The sequence below is a fragment of the Phyllostomus hastatus genome, unplaced genomic scaffold, assembly GCF_019186645.2.
Source record: "Phyllostomus hastatus isolate PE091 unplaced genomic scaffold, TTU_PhHast_1.1 phas_scaffold_216, whole genome shotgun sequence".
NCBI lineage: Eukaryota > Metazoa > Chordata > Mammalia > Chiroptera > Phyllostomidae > Phyllostomus > Phyllostomus hastatus.
The window spans coordinates 5,662,944-5,677,972 of record NW_025334018.1 but is presented as its reverse complement, the minus strand read 5'-3'; the positions used below and the strand labels follow the sequence as shown (position 1 = coordinate 5,677,972).

At 42.2% G+C, this 15,029-nt stretch overlaps 1 pseudogene; it reads left to right on the top strand.

Annotated features, from left to right (window-relative positions):
* The first annotated feature begins 2,646 nt into the window (after positions 1-2,646).
* Positions 2,647-5,455, top strand: LOC123804589 (annotated as a pseudogene).
* Positions 5,456-15,029: the final 9,574 nt, after the last annotated feature.

Here is a 15,029-nt window from a genome sequence, read left to right as displayed (position 1 = left end):
GCACTAATATTAACATTAATTTTCTAAGCCCTCTGGCAAAGCTGCAGGGAATGAGCCTAAAGAGGTGAATAGGCTGACCCAGGGTTGAAGAAACACTAGAGGAAGGGAGAAAGAAGCATGTCTGAAGGAACAACTCATCCATAAGCAATACTGGAAAAACACTTTGCAGAGAACCTGATGCCTTACCCGTCTGTGAGTTTTTTAACATCTGAGTAAAAATCTCTCTGAAACAGTTCCTTCACAAATCAGTAGAATCAATCAGACCACTTTTTCTGAGGCTGATTTTGTTTGTTCGGTTTTGGAGGGAAGTGGGGATCCACCTTGAAACTACAGAATGAAGGCTAATGCTTAGACTAGCAAGTCCCCAAATTTTTCAAGTAGAATTGTAGCTACCTCTTCAATGAGTTCCTTAATTCATTAGCAACACAGGGTGAAGGCAGAGGGCAGCTAAGAATCTGTAGTCAGTGGAAGTTTCCACATCATTCCTTTGCTGGTGCATCCTATATGAAAATAAAAATCCTATTAAAAAGTGGTATTATCCCAAAGAACACTGAGCCAGGGAAGAGGTGGAAAAACAGCAGGCACCCAAGGTTACTGGCGCATTTGCTATTCTACCATGAAATCACTGGCTCTGGCTTTAGGACACCATGCTGGAGGATCTAACTGGGAAACCTTTACTTTCATGGCACCCTCAAGTTTTGATAAGAAGTAAGATCTAATCATTACCAAGCTTCTAATTCAAGATTCAATTTAACAACTGCAGTGCCTCTTATATGCAAGGTGAGTGATGGAGACAGTCATCAAGAGGAAACACTGGTTTGGGGAGGAGATGATGAGCTCAATGAGGGAGTGTTGTATTTGAGGTGCCATTAGGAGGTCCAGTTGGCAATGCCCAGTGGGCATCTATGATTGAAGCCCGGGAAGAAGACCTGGCTTGAGAAGCAGAGATAGATAAGGCCTGGAAAGGTGCCCTCAGCTGGTGAGAACGGGCAGAAGAAGACTCATTAAAGAAGAGCTGACAGAGGGACAGAAGAGTATGGTTAGGAAGGCAGGGCTGGTGAACCACATCAGTTACTGTCCTTTAAGGCTGATGCTCCTCCACTCAGCATGCAAAGCCTCCTCATGCCTCATATTCTCCTTGTGAACCTCATTTACTCCTGTGTCTTCATTTATCACTAGAGGCCAATGACCACTCACACCTGTCTCCTCAACCCAGTTCTACCTCCTGAGCTTCAAAGATGCCTCCTGGATTTTCCACATACAATGATAAACTGTCTTTCATGTATTGACAAATACTTATTTATGATGTATAAGACACTATTCTGTGTACCAGGCCTAGGTGAATCAATAAGGCAGAGAACATTCCTGCCATCAAGAAGCTTGCATTCTCAGGTTCGTCATAACCCAAACTAAACCTACTATCCTCCCTACCCTCCTGCTTGCTCCTCCTCCACTGTTCCATGTCTCAGGAAGTGGCCCCTGCATCTACCGAGGTGCCCCACCCAGAGACTTGAAAATCAGCACTGACTCCTATTCCCTCTCTCCTCACATCCAATCAAATCTCCAAGTTCATCTGATTCTCCACTCAAATATCCAAGTCCATCCCCAGGCTTCCCTTGACCCACGTCATCACTGCCTCTCATCTAGACACTAGAGTAGCTTCCTAATGGGCCCCACTTCTCCGGCTTTGCCCTTTCCAGTCCTTTCTCCTTCCTGAAGCCCCTGATCTGGTTGCTCTCCAGCGTAAAGCCCTTCAGTGGGTTCCCCAATATTCTGGTCATGTAAAGTCAGGCACAATGCACCCCCACTTTGTGCACCATCTCATCTGACTCCCACTTCTCTGCCCCTCCCCTCACACATCCACCCTCTACATTCCAGCCATGCTGAGCTTGCTTAGTTCCCTCCACACACTGGGCTTCTCTCACCTCCTGGCCTGAGCTCTCTACCCAGAGCCCTCACCCGCCCTCACCCACCCTCACCATTATGTACGTTCCCACTTACCCTTCCATCTCAGCCTAGATGGTTTATACCCTAGGAAAACTTGCTAAACTCCTTAGTGGGGATGAGGCATCTCTCCCTTGTGCTATCATGCCCTGTACCTCCCTTTCCATGGTGCTTACATGAATTGGCTGTCCATACACTATGCATTTTCTCTAAGTAAACTTCTCCAAACTCATGGCTTTGATCTGTATGCTACTAACTTACATTTCTATATCCCCAGGCCAAATCTCTCTCTGGAATTCTCAACTCATCTATTTAATTTAACATCTCTACCTGGCTGTCCCACAGCTAGGATTCTTCTTGCTGTTAGTGATAAAAAAACTCAACTTATATTGTTGTAAATAGAGCAGGAATTTATTGACACATGTAACTGAAGAGTAAAGGCAGGTTTAGCTTTACACAGCCTTAGGAGCTGGTGTCTTTCTCTAAATTCTTTTCTCAGTTCTTTAATGTTGGTTCCATTCTCAGGTCCCTTCCTGTGACCTTGAGATGGCTATCAGCATTTTTAGGGCCACAACCTCTCAGATGAGAATTCACTGACAGGGGCGAAAGCAATTGCTTTTCCCAGAATTCCAACAAAGTACTGAGATTTCCTCTGTTTGGATGAACTTAAATCATGTGACCATCCCAGGCCAATCAGTGAGTATGGAGGTATGCAGTGCACTGCTTAACACAGGCCTGGGTGTGTACATGACTATCAGAACTGGGGTGGACCCTTACCCAAACTATGAGAACCAAGAGTTGGGAAGAGTGGATCAGGCATGAGAAACGGATGCTTCAAAAATAAGGGACAAACACACACAAGGAAAACACACTTTAAACACAACATGTTTTAAACTGAACTCTACATCTTTCTCTCAGAACAGATCCTCTATTTCATTCCTGATTTCAGTGAATTGAACCACCATCCACCCAACTGTGTAAACCAGGAACCTGGGGATAATAATCCTAGACTTTTCTCTCACATGACTATATCCAAAGACTGTTTCTTGGGTTTTATTGCATATTGATCCCCTCCTCTCCACACTCATTGCTTTATTTCAGACTTTCTTTTTAACAGACCCATTTAACCATCTCTCCATTTCCTCTATCAAAAAATGCCACAGAACCACCAATGCCTAAGGCGAAGGGAGAACTCTTATAACCCCATCAGTGGAATCACCTGTTCACTAAGCATGTATTTGTGTTTGTTCCCAAACCTGTTTGCATTAGTTGTACTTGTTCTTACAACCTGCAATTTAATTAAGTAGTCTATATACCAATAAAACATGGTTACAGAAAGATAGTTCTTGTCTTGATGAAAGCCAAATTGAATTTTTTAAAGACTTGATTAGAGAAATTCACTGAAGGTCACTGTAGTTGTAGCTAAGATAACTGTAAACAAATGGAGGAAAACTCATAAATATCTAGAAGTATCTTTCACTCAGATTGCCTCACAAGTACCTTTAAATTCTCCAATTAAAAAAAAGAATTAAAGTCTTTATGAATGTGATTTATTCAAGAAAGTTAGTAATATTGGTAAATGTACATATTTAAGTTAAGTAAATATTTGAAATATTATCATTTTTATGAATACCCATATCAGTGGATTTTTTCTTCTAACCAGCCAACTATCATACCCTACCCTTCAGAAAAGACAGCCTATACCATTTTGCAATCAGCTCTCTGACTCCTCCCTGTCCCCAGTTTGACCTCCCCCACTCCTTTCTCCACCCTGTGACAAAGGAGTTTTCTAAGGCAATCTTAATGGTGTCACTCCCACAGTTAAAACCAGACATTGGCTGTGCCAAACCTGCAGGGTGGAATCTACACTAGTCCTGCGGCACTCAAGGGCCTTCACGGCCTTGTCCCTGCCCCACTCTCCAGCCTCACTTCCCCTTCTCACCACGACTGTTTCTTCTCTCCAGCCAAACACTCCTGAACTGATAGCTGAGTGTTGTGCCTCTGCATCTTCCTAATCTCTTCTTGTTGCCCTGAAAGACCTTTGCACGCTTTCTACCTCTTCCTACTTGTCCTATAGAGCAGCACAAGTGTCAGCTCGCACGAGAAGTCATCCCTACAGCCTTCCCATCCCCCATCATCCCCACAACTCAAGTCTAGTTTTAATGGTCTTATTTGATGTTTCCACAGCACTCTGTTCCTCTATCATAGCACTTTGATCACTGTATTATCATGGTGTTTTTACTTGTCTTCCCCAGTTTGACTTTGAACACAAGAACAGGGTATCAGTTAAATGTATCATTGTATCACTAGCATTTAATGTGGTGCCCAGCATATAATAGGTCTGGAAAAATAGATAATGCTATAAAATCAGACTTGGGGCACTGGGTGTATCAGTCAGGGCCCCACAGGAAACACAAGCACACTCAGCATGGTCAATAAAGAAAGTTTAATAAAGAGGCTATTACAGCTCTTTGAGTCTTTGTGTTCTTAAAATTCAACTTTTATTGGGGGAAAAAGAGGATATTACAAAGGTTTGAACAGGGATAACAGAAACAACAAAGAGATGGTGAAACACTAGGGACTAGCACAATTAGGAAGCTATTAGCTGGGCCAGGCCTCACTGGGCAAAGCAACAGAGCAGTTACTGGAAGCCAGCAAGAGCTGTAAGCAAGGGAGAGGGGCTCCTCAGAGAAGCTGTGGTCTTGGGTATAGAAATGTAGCCACTCTCAGACCACAAGAGGTAGAAGGGAGACAGGGGAATAAATACTGATTTTTCTCTCTTCCTACCTTTTAATCTTCTGCAAGTTTTTCCCATGGACCAACCCATCTGGAAGGCTGAGCAGGGCAAAGAAGCATAGTAAGTGGATCTCTGGTGATCCAAGGGTTTGTTTGGGGGTTGGGAGAATGAGCGTGGGGCTGTAAGCTCAAAGGCCCATCCCTCCTTCCTGTGAACTTCAGTGATGGATAAAGCTAAAGCTGGCAGGCTTGTTGCTCACTGGAGTGGCCGCATGGGGCCTGGTGTCCAGCATCCACGTCATTAAAGGAGTCATTGCTGTGGGAGTCTTCCTTCTCACTGCTGTGGCCAGACTGGTGGGTGCTGTCAACCACTACTGAGTGCTGCTATTCTTTTACATGATCCCCTCTGGTTTGGTCTTTGTCTTCCAGTTTGGGATCTCTTGTTCATGCCTGGCTATTAACCAAAGCAAATAGACAGATATCATCCAGCTTCTTGGTGGGTCATGAGCAAACAGACTTGGTATGAAGTGGAAAAAAATTTTGATTGTTGTAGCTTATTCAATCTCACAACCCTGTATCAATAAGATTATGCTCTTTGTACTGCAATCTGTAAGAACTGGAATGCCTCATGCCAGGTGTGTGGAGAAAAACGTATTAAGCATTCAGATGAAGCCCTGAATATCCTGGGGAGGGGGGTGTTGGGCTCTTCTTTAGCTTTACAGAGATCCTTGGTGTCTGGCCAGCAATGAAATTTCAGAGTCAGAAGGATCCTTGACCAACCCCAGTGCCCTTCTATGAGACTTTGGCTCCTTCTGACTTCTTTCCTGCTCTCCTTAGGCTTTTTCTTCCTTCCTTAGCAAAACCCAAAATCAATGGCCTTTTTTGTTTGAGAAATAGGAAAGTTCCCTTGCCATCCCTTGAAGGTGAAGGAGTAGCCAAGCTCTCTGCCTTGGTGTGTTTTAGTGGGACCAAGAATATAAAGAAGAAAGAAAAATTTTCTCCCTCTCTCCCTGACTGGATGTGGGATGCTCCTGGGAGTGCAGGAGATAGGAAGGGGGTTGGAATCATTCCTGGCTCTGTTTACCCTCTTTTCCGTTCCACATGCTGGCCTGGCTCCACAGGAAATTAGGGACAGAGAAAATCACCAAGAACTCTTTCTTGTAATAAGCAGGACCCAGTTTGGTGAAGTTCAGTTAATATAAAAATAAAAGCTATTTAAACTCCACATTCAACAAAGCAAATTAAACACCTGTCTTCTCTTTCCAGTTGAGGGGCTCACTGACCATGTAAGCCCTGTGGCAAAAGAAAAATATTTAAGATCCTGCAGAGAAGTCCATCTTCCAAGTGGTTCCAAATTCCCAAATAGCAAAGCCAACCAAAGGAAGAAACATTAGAAGGAAGAGAAAGAGGAAAAGGAGAGGAAGAGGAGGAGGAGAAAGAAGAAGAAGAAAGAGGAGAAGGAGAAGGAGGAGAAGACACTGCATCTGGAGGAGCAAAGAGAATATCCATCTCACTGTAGAAAGATGAGATCAGTATATTCCTACCATGTAGTTACTCCTCCTGCTCCAGAGTAAAGTGCCAACACTAATGCAGGTAGACTTATTTTTAGTATCTGAGGTCTGGATACCAGAACATATCCAGCCAGGTAATATGAAAAATAGAGACATCTATTGCAGAAGATATAAGATACAAAAAACATTGTACATAGGACAATGATGCCTCAGTCCCCTTCAGAGTAGGTACCCTGGGACCTCACACAGTTCTCCCAATTGCCATCAGCTGCCCCATCATATTTTCCTGAATCTCATCAACAGTCTGAAATCTCTTTCCTTTCAAAGGTGATTTTAGTTTTAGGAGAAGCCAGAAGTCACAGGGCACAAAATCTGGGCTATAGGAGGGCTGAGTCACTTGAGTGATTTGATGTTTTGCCAAAAACTCTGCACGACATGTGATGCATGAGTGGGTGCATTGTTGTGATGAAGCTGCCAGTAACCAGTTGCACATAGCTGAGGCCTTCTGAATCATCTTAATAGTTTCCACAGAGGAATGTTCAAGATTAATGCAATATTTGATGCAGATTCATTGCTCTACTCACTCAGTCATTTTGAATGAGACAGCCACACAGTATACATACTCACTCAACAGCCTCTACTGCTCCAACTAACTAGAACAGTGAAGTCATCATTGTTCACAAATGCACATTCCAGTCTGATCTCCCTGGCTGGACATTTTCTGGACAGACCTTGTATAGTCTTAATTTACTGAAAAAATTTTTATTTTTTTTTACTGTGGTTAAATAAAATTTAACATTTTAACCATTTGTAAGTATATAGTTCAGAAGCATTAAATAGATTCACATGGTTGCATAACCATCACTACCATCCATCTCCAGAACTTTTTCATCTTTCCTGACTGGAACTCAGTATCCAGCCATGGTGGAAAAGAGTATGGAATTTCCTCAAAAAATTAAAATGGAACTGCCTTTTGACCCAGCATTTCCACTGCTGGGGATATACTCTAAGAATCCCAAAACACCAATTCAAAAGAATTCATAGCAGTGCTACTTACAATAGCCAATATTTTGAAACAGCCTAAGTGCCTATCAGTAGCTCAGTGGATTAAAAAACTGTGGTACATTTACACAATGGAAAAATATGCAGCAGAAAAAAAAAGAAGGAGCACCTACCTTTTGCGACAGCATGGATGGAACTGGAGATGATTACGCTAAGTGAAACAAGCCAGTTGATGAAAGACAAATGCCATACAATCTCACTTACAAGAGGAAACTAATGAACAAAATAAAGTAATGAGCATAATAGAACCAGAGGCATAGAATCATGGAATAATAAAATGACAGCTATGACAGGTATAAGAGGGGTGGAGGAAGTTGGGGACTTTGAAAGAAGGTGAAGGGATTAGTCAAAGAACGTATGTGAAGGACCCATGGACATGGACAACCGTGTGGGGACTGACTATGGAAGTGGGTGGTGGGCTGGGTGGAGGGGGCCAGAGGGGGGGGGGTGGAATTTGGACAACTTAACAGCATAAACAATAAAAAAAGTTTCATACAGAAAAGAATTTCAGTATGGGTCTCAAAGAGGTTAGAAATACCATGGGTATAGAACAGCACCCTATCCTCCTTGTGGAATACCTGCAATGGACAAACTATCTTTGTAAATGTGGAGTTTAAGTTTTACATAAATGAACTATAAATATCATCCTCCCTTAACTCCTAAATTTTCTGTATGTTTTCGTAGAGGCAAAGCCAAAACAAGGAAATTCTTTTGTTTCCACTTTGGAATAGAGGGGTCCTTTTAGTTTTTCTTGAACTTTACCTTGCAGATAAAAATTCTGCATGAATTTGTGGTGTGAGATGTAGGTAAAACCTTGTATATCTCAGAGGAAACCTGGCAGATTTTTTAAACTTTAATAATTCCATATTAATGTATTTAAAGCTCCCTAAGCAAATAAAAACACTCCGCAATTACAGGTATTAATTGTTGAACACTATCAGCTAAATCTTAAAATGTTTCAAATCCTATATTCTCAGGCCAAATACAGAGGAAGGCCATAAAAAAAATCATTTCTCATTTTCACCCTTCTCCCATTCCCAGGAACCACATTCATTTTCCGTCTCTGAATTTGACTACTGTTGCAGTGTGTGTCAGAATTTCCTTGCTTTTTTAAAAAATGTTTAAAGATTTTGTTTATTTATTTTTAGAGAGGGAAGGGAGGGAGAAAGAGAGAGAGAGAGACATCAATGTGCAGTTGCTGGGGGTCATAGCCTGCACCCCAGGCATGTCCCCTGACTGGGAATCAAACCTGCGACACTTTGATTTGCAGCCCACACTCAATCCACTGAGCTATGCCAGCCAGGGCAGAATTTCCTTGCTTTTTAAGGCTCAATAACATCCCATTATAGTTGTATGCCACATTTTGTTTACCCATTCACCCATCAGTGAACACTTGAATTGCTTCCACATTCTGGTTACTGGGAATAATGCTGCTATGAATGTGGGTGCACGAAATATCTGCTTTCAATTCTTTTGATGAACACCCAGAAGTGGAATTGCCAAATCCTATGGAAATTCTATGTTCAATTTTTTAAGAACCGCCATATCATTTTCCACAACAGCCGTACCATTTTACACTCCCACCAGCAAGTACAAGGGCCCCATTTCTCCACATCCTCATCAACACTTGTTATTTTCTGGGGCTTTTTGTTGTGTTTTTGTTTGTTTTTCTTTTTTATAATACTCATCCTAGTGGTCATGAAGTAGTATCTCATTGTTCTTCTGATTTGTATTTCCCTAATAATTAGTGATGTTGAGCATTTTTTCATGTATTTATTGGCCATTTGTATATCTTCATTGGAAAAATATCTATTTGAGAGCTTTGCCCATTGTTTTCCAGCTTTATCAAGGTATAATTGGTATATAAAACAACTATGCATAATTTATGTATATAATTTGGTGGCTGCCCATTTCTAAATTGGGTTGTTTTTTTGTTATTGAGTTGTTGGAATTCTTTATATTCTAGATATTAATCATATACCAGATACATGATTTGCAAATTTTTCTCCTATTCTGGGTCGAATTTTCACTCTGTTGATAGCATCCTTTCATGTACAAAAGTTTTTAATATTGATGAAGTATAATTTATCTATGTTTTTATTGTCTCTGGTTTTGGTATTATAGCCAAGAAAGCATTGCTCAATCAAATGCAAATTTTTTCCCTTTTTTAACTTTATTTTTTATTTTTTACACTCTTACGCTTGCCCCTGTTTTTCCCCCAATGTAGTTTTATTTATTTTATTTTTTACTAAGGAAAAATCCATCTCTTTCAATAAAGATTTGGACCATGATGCTAGGAATTCTGTCAAGATCGAGCATGGAGTAGATACAGCAAACCCCCTTTTCCACTGCTGGATAAAATGGAACACCTACTCCCCAAAAAAGAGTTTAAATACTTGGTCATTTCAAAGCAGAAAGAGAAATATCCAGATGCTGAAAGCTAAAAGGGAACTCACAGCTGGAACAGCATGCCAGAGTTGAGGCCACGTGTCCCTGGACTATAGTGGAGAACAGGATCTGAACTCCAAGCTAAAGAGTTGCCTTGTCAGTAACGAAGACTGGAAAGCTCAGTCCACCATCCCAGACAAGACTCAGAATGATCGCGGGAGGGGTGCAGGGAAAAGTCATCTGATAGAGATCAGAGCACTGACCTTGTGCTTCCTGAGGGTACAGGCTCACGCACACACTGCTCCCTGGTACCAAAACCCCAGGCTAAGAAATGATCTAAAAAGTGCTCCAGAGCACTTACTATGGAGCAGTAAGCACCATGAAACCCTAGGGAAATGCAAATCACCTTAGGGAGACACATCTGGCCATACGGAGGATTTCAACAGAAGCTAAATCCTCCTAAAATGGGCTCGCAGACAAACAGTGCACTGCACGTGGGGACTATGAGTAAATGCAACAGATGAGAGACTTTGCACCCAAGTAACAGGAGAGAGAAATGGGAATAGACTTTAATGTATCTTTAAAATGTTCAAATATATAAAACAAGACATAGGATATATAAAACAAGAACTGGAGCACATGAAGAGAGAAAAATAAGCAAATAGAGAATCCATCAATGAACTATATAGCCACACAAACAAAGGGGGTAGGCAAAAGTAGGTTTACAGTTGTCCATATGGAAAAAGACATGTAGTTATGATCATTGCAATTGCTTTATTAACTCAGAAGAATGTCACAGTGGCAGAATACACCTAGGTACAATCTCATAATAAGTGCTCAAACCACCAGCCTTCATTATTCACCTTCTAATAGTCTACTCTGTATTTCTTGGCCTCACAACTGTAAACCTACGTTTGCCCACCCCTGTAAATAAAGGATCGTGAAGCTAGCCCTTCTACCAACAGCTCTGGGCCCAGCTCCAGTGTTAGCAGCGAGGATCTCTCCACGCCAACTGCACCTCAAGAAGACCTTTTGACTCACCACCCCTGCCCACCTCACAATGACCCTATTGTACTGTCTATGAACCTGGTGAAAGGTGTGTTTGGAATTCAGACAGAGAGATGGAGAGGACCACACCTGTGCAGCAACTGCGATAATTCATGCTTTGTTTCTCTGCTCTCCCTAATCTCCTCAATCTCCCCAGTCATCACCTAATGCATTCATTCTTGGATGACCACAGTCAAGAAAGAAAACTCTGGGAGGGAACGGCAAGTCTGCACTGGCTGGGAGCTGGTTCTGATTAACTCGAGCACCCTGTGAGAACAGGCAGTGAGAAACAATGGTAATCCCAGCCCTAGCCCTCCCTCTCTCTGCTGAGAACACAACCGAAACAGAGAGAAATGTTCCTGTCACCAAACTCATATTTTATCCTTACAGCAACTTAGTTGCAACATTGTCATTAAATATGAGCTGCAGAGTCACTGGGTAAGAGTGCAAAAGAAAGGCAAAAAACTCAGGAACTTTGTAAACCCAGCCTGTAAATACATGAACTGGCAGAGGAAGAGACCCAAATGTGAAAGATGAGTAAGGTGTAAGTTAACACCAGCTGGACAGCAGAGGTTGCTTCATAAATGCTATCTCAGCCTCTGCTCATTTTCTCACCACTAAACCTCCTCAACTCCTTAGCACTAAGTACTAAACTTGCAACAGTCCTCACAGTATTCAAAGTAAAATTCAGATTTCTTCACTCAGTACTGGAGGTTGTTTGCATTCTGGCACTTCACGGATTCTACATCCGGATCCCCTGCAACTCCTGAACACACACCCCACGTTCCCACCAAACCTTCCAAGTCATCTGTAGTTCTCTGGATCTCTCTCCCTCTCTCTCTCATTCCCCAACCCTCCTCACTGGGCTATTACCCTTCAGATTAGCGTCAAGGGGTTCTCCCTGCAAGAAGCCTCCCCTAACTCCCCACGTCCATCCACTCTCAGCTCTGCAGTCAGAGGCACCTCAGCCTCAGCAGTTTTTAGTTTTACATGTCGTTCTGTTTGTCTGCTCGCCCCACTAGACTGGGGTTCTCAGAAGAAGAAACTATGTCTTTACTTCTTTTTTAAATCATTTTTTAGTTTTCAATTACAGTTGATATACAATATTATATTAGTTCCAAGTATACAACATGGTGATTAGATATTTATATAACTTACAAGGTGACCATCCCAATAAATCTAGGACCCATCTGACATCATAAATAATTACTGCAATATTATTGACTATATTCCCCTATGCTATACTTTACATCCCTATGACTATTTCACAACTTCCAATTTATACTTCTTAATCCCCTTCCTTTTCATATCCATCCCTTCAACTCCCCCTCCACTCTGGGAACCATCAAAATGTTCTCTGTATCTATGACTTGTTTGTTTCTATTTTGTTTGTTCATTTATTTTGTTTTTTAGATTCCACATGTAAGTAAAAATCATATGATATTTGTCTTTGTCTGGTTTGTTTCACTAAGCATAATGCCCTCTATGTCCGTCCATGTTGTTGCAAATGGCAAACTATCATTCCTTTTATGGCTTAGTTATATTCCATTGTAGATTTGCACCACTTCTTTATCCACTCATCTCTCGGTAGACACTTAGGTTGCTTCCATACCTTGATTGTTGTAAATAATGCTGCAATGAACGCATGGGTTGCACATGTCCTCTCTAATTAGTGCTTTGGGTTTTTTCCAATAAACACCTAGAAGTAGAATTGCTGGACACTTCTTTGTCTCTCATTATGGCCTTTTTTTTTTTAAGTCTATGTTGTCTGGTATACGTTTGCCACCCCAGCTTTTTTTAACTTCCATTTTCCCATAATATCTTTTGCCATCCCTTTACTCTGTGTGTGTGTGTCTTGCTATCTGACGTGAGTCTTGCAGACAGCACGGGTAAGGGTCTTGTTTTGTTACCCATTCATCTACCCTGTGTCTTTTGATTGGAGCATTTAATCCATTTATATTTGAAGTTATTGTTGATAGATATGTCATTATTGCCATTATTCATATTTTTATCTATTCTTTTCTTTTCCTCCTTAAAGAAGTTCCTTTAACATTGCTTATAATACTGGTTTGATGGTGATGAACTCTTTTAGCTTTTCCTTGTCTGGGAGACTGTGTCTTCATTTCTGTATCCACAGCATTTAACAGTGTCAGGCATACAGTTGGCACTCAGTAAGTATCTGAATGAATGTACAAAAATGACTCTTCAAATGTAACCGGTTTTCTAAATATTGCTTATTATTTTCCTCACTGTAAAGATGAAGAAGCGGGTTCAGAGAGGTGGGGTGACTTGCCCCAGACTGCAGCTAATGAAAGGGAGGACGTGAACTCAAACGCCCACTTTCTAATCTTTCTACCTCACTACTCCGTTAAATACCACTAAGAAGAAAAAAATGTTATGTGTTCAGTCAAGGTGATGGGCAGCTGTTTCATAAAAGGAAGATTTCTGTCACTAATAAACCTTTACAAAACAGAGCTATGCATCTACTGTTGCCTTTTAAGAACAGGTTATGCTGAAAAGTTTGAATGTCTTTTAAAGTATGGAGAGTTTTAACTCATTTACTTGCTAGAATCAACGATAGCTTTTATGTTACATTTTCTAAAAGAGAACCTGAGCATGCTCAGGCTGAGAGGGTTAATTCCACCAAGTCACCCTTCCCCTCTCAGCTCCCCAGCAGGATTCTTAAACTTAGCACATGCCATTCTGAGCCAGGATCATTCTGTTCAGCAACCTGTATTGACCAAGGATGTATACTTCCTGCCAACATCCACTGAGGGTCAATGTTCAGTGTATTCTGCTCACACACTATGGGGGAGAAAAAAATTTTCCTTCTACCTTTCTAAGTTGTTCTGGCTGGTCTAATAATAAAGTTAGCATGAGATAGATTAATGGGAGAAAATAACCAAATTTATTATGTATGTACAATGGGAGTTCCATAAGAACATGAGACCCAAGGACCAACAGAGCAGTTAAGGCTTTAAATGCCATCTTAAGTGAAGGAGAAGGGAGGGAGGTTGTAGTTTAAGACTTCAAAGGGCAGAAAGGCAGTTCACATGGAGATGGAAAAGTAAATGTTTGATAAACAGATGTTTGCTGGGTCATCTTTGACAAGAGACACAGGCCCATTTGATCAAACAGGCCTTACTAGGTTCCTCCCTGTCTATGACACTCTAGTTCATATCGAACTATAGTTATCTATGATGATAGCTCCCTTAAAGGTTTTCCCTGAGGCTTTCTTTTCTTAAAAAGTAACCAACTTAAAATAATCAATACCCCAAAAGGCATATTTTGGAGTAAAACTCTGCTTCCCCTCAATGCCAAGATAAATCTCTGTCCCCAAGGAACCGCAGGCACTGAGGGAGACAAACAAGTGCACAGACCGTGTCTACACCCTGTGATAGGGACCATGAGGTGCTAAGGGAGCTGCCCAATCCATGGGAGGAGAGGTTCTGGCCTCCCTTTTGTTACAGCCTGGCTCCTCGGCTAGAGTGGGAACTCCTCAAGCACAAGGAGTGTATCTTCATCTTTGCATTCCCTGAAGCAGCCAGCCCAGCAGCTGCACCCAGCTTCCCAAATCCCAGTCTGATGCTCTCCTCACTAGGTGGCCGAGCCTGGCTGGGAAAAACTGCTGGAGCCAGGTGTCCTGCCAGGATCCCAGCCAGACCACAAAGCATGCGCTGGGAGCGACAGGGCATCACTCAGGAAAGCAGTGACAACCGTCAGAGCCACTGTCTATGCACTCTCCCTTGCAGGTCACCGTGCCAGGGGTGGGACAATATAAGACTAATCACAGAGCAGGTCACTGCTGCCTAGAAATCCCTCTGGCAACTTATTCAGTGCTCTCCTTCCCAGACCAGTGTCTTTTCCCTGAATTTGGCAAGCACCTCAGTGCTCCAGGTGCCCCAGCTGGCAATTCCCAGTGGTTGTGCTCCTTCCTCTCCCTCCTGCCCTGCAGCTCAGTATTGGAGCCCCGAGGATTCTCCCTGCAAATTTCCCTCAGATCCATACATCCTGTCTACTCTCACTACCATCATTCTAGTTCAGGACTGCATCATCGCCAGCCTTGCCTTCTCCATCTGCTGGCCTAAATTTTCTCCACCTCCAGTCCTCAGCGGTTCAAACTTCTGGGGCTTAGTCACATCTACAATTTAAATCATTAGCATGGAATTCAAAAGCATCAACCATCTAGCCCTTATCCCTCACAGAAACCTTTGTTCTACCTGCACCTGCTGTTCCTCCAAATGTGCCCTGCACACTCTCCCCTCTGTGTTTTCCTTCGGGTTGCTCCTCGCCCGGTTGCCCTCCTCTCAGCACCAGTTCCACACACCCCACCAGTTCATA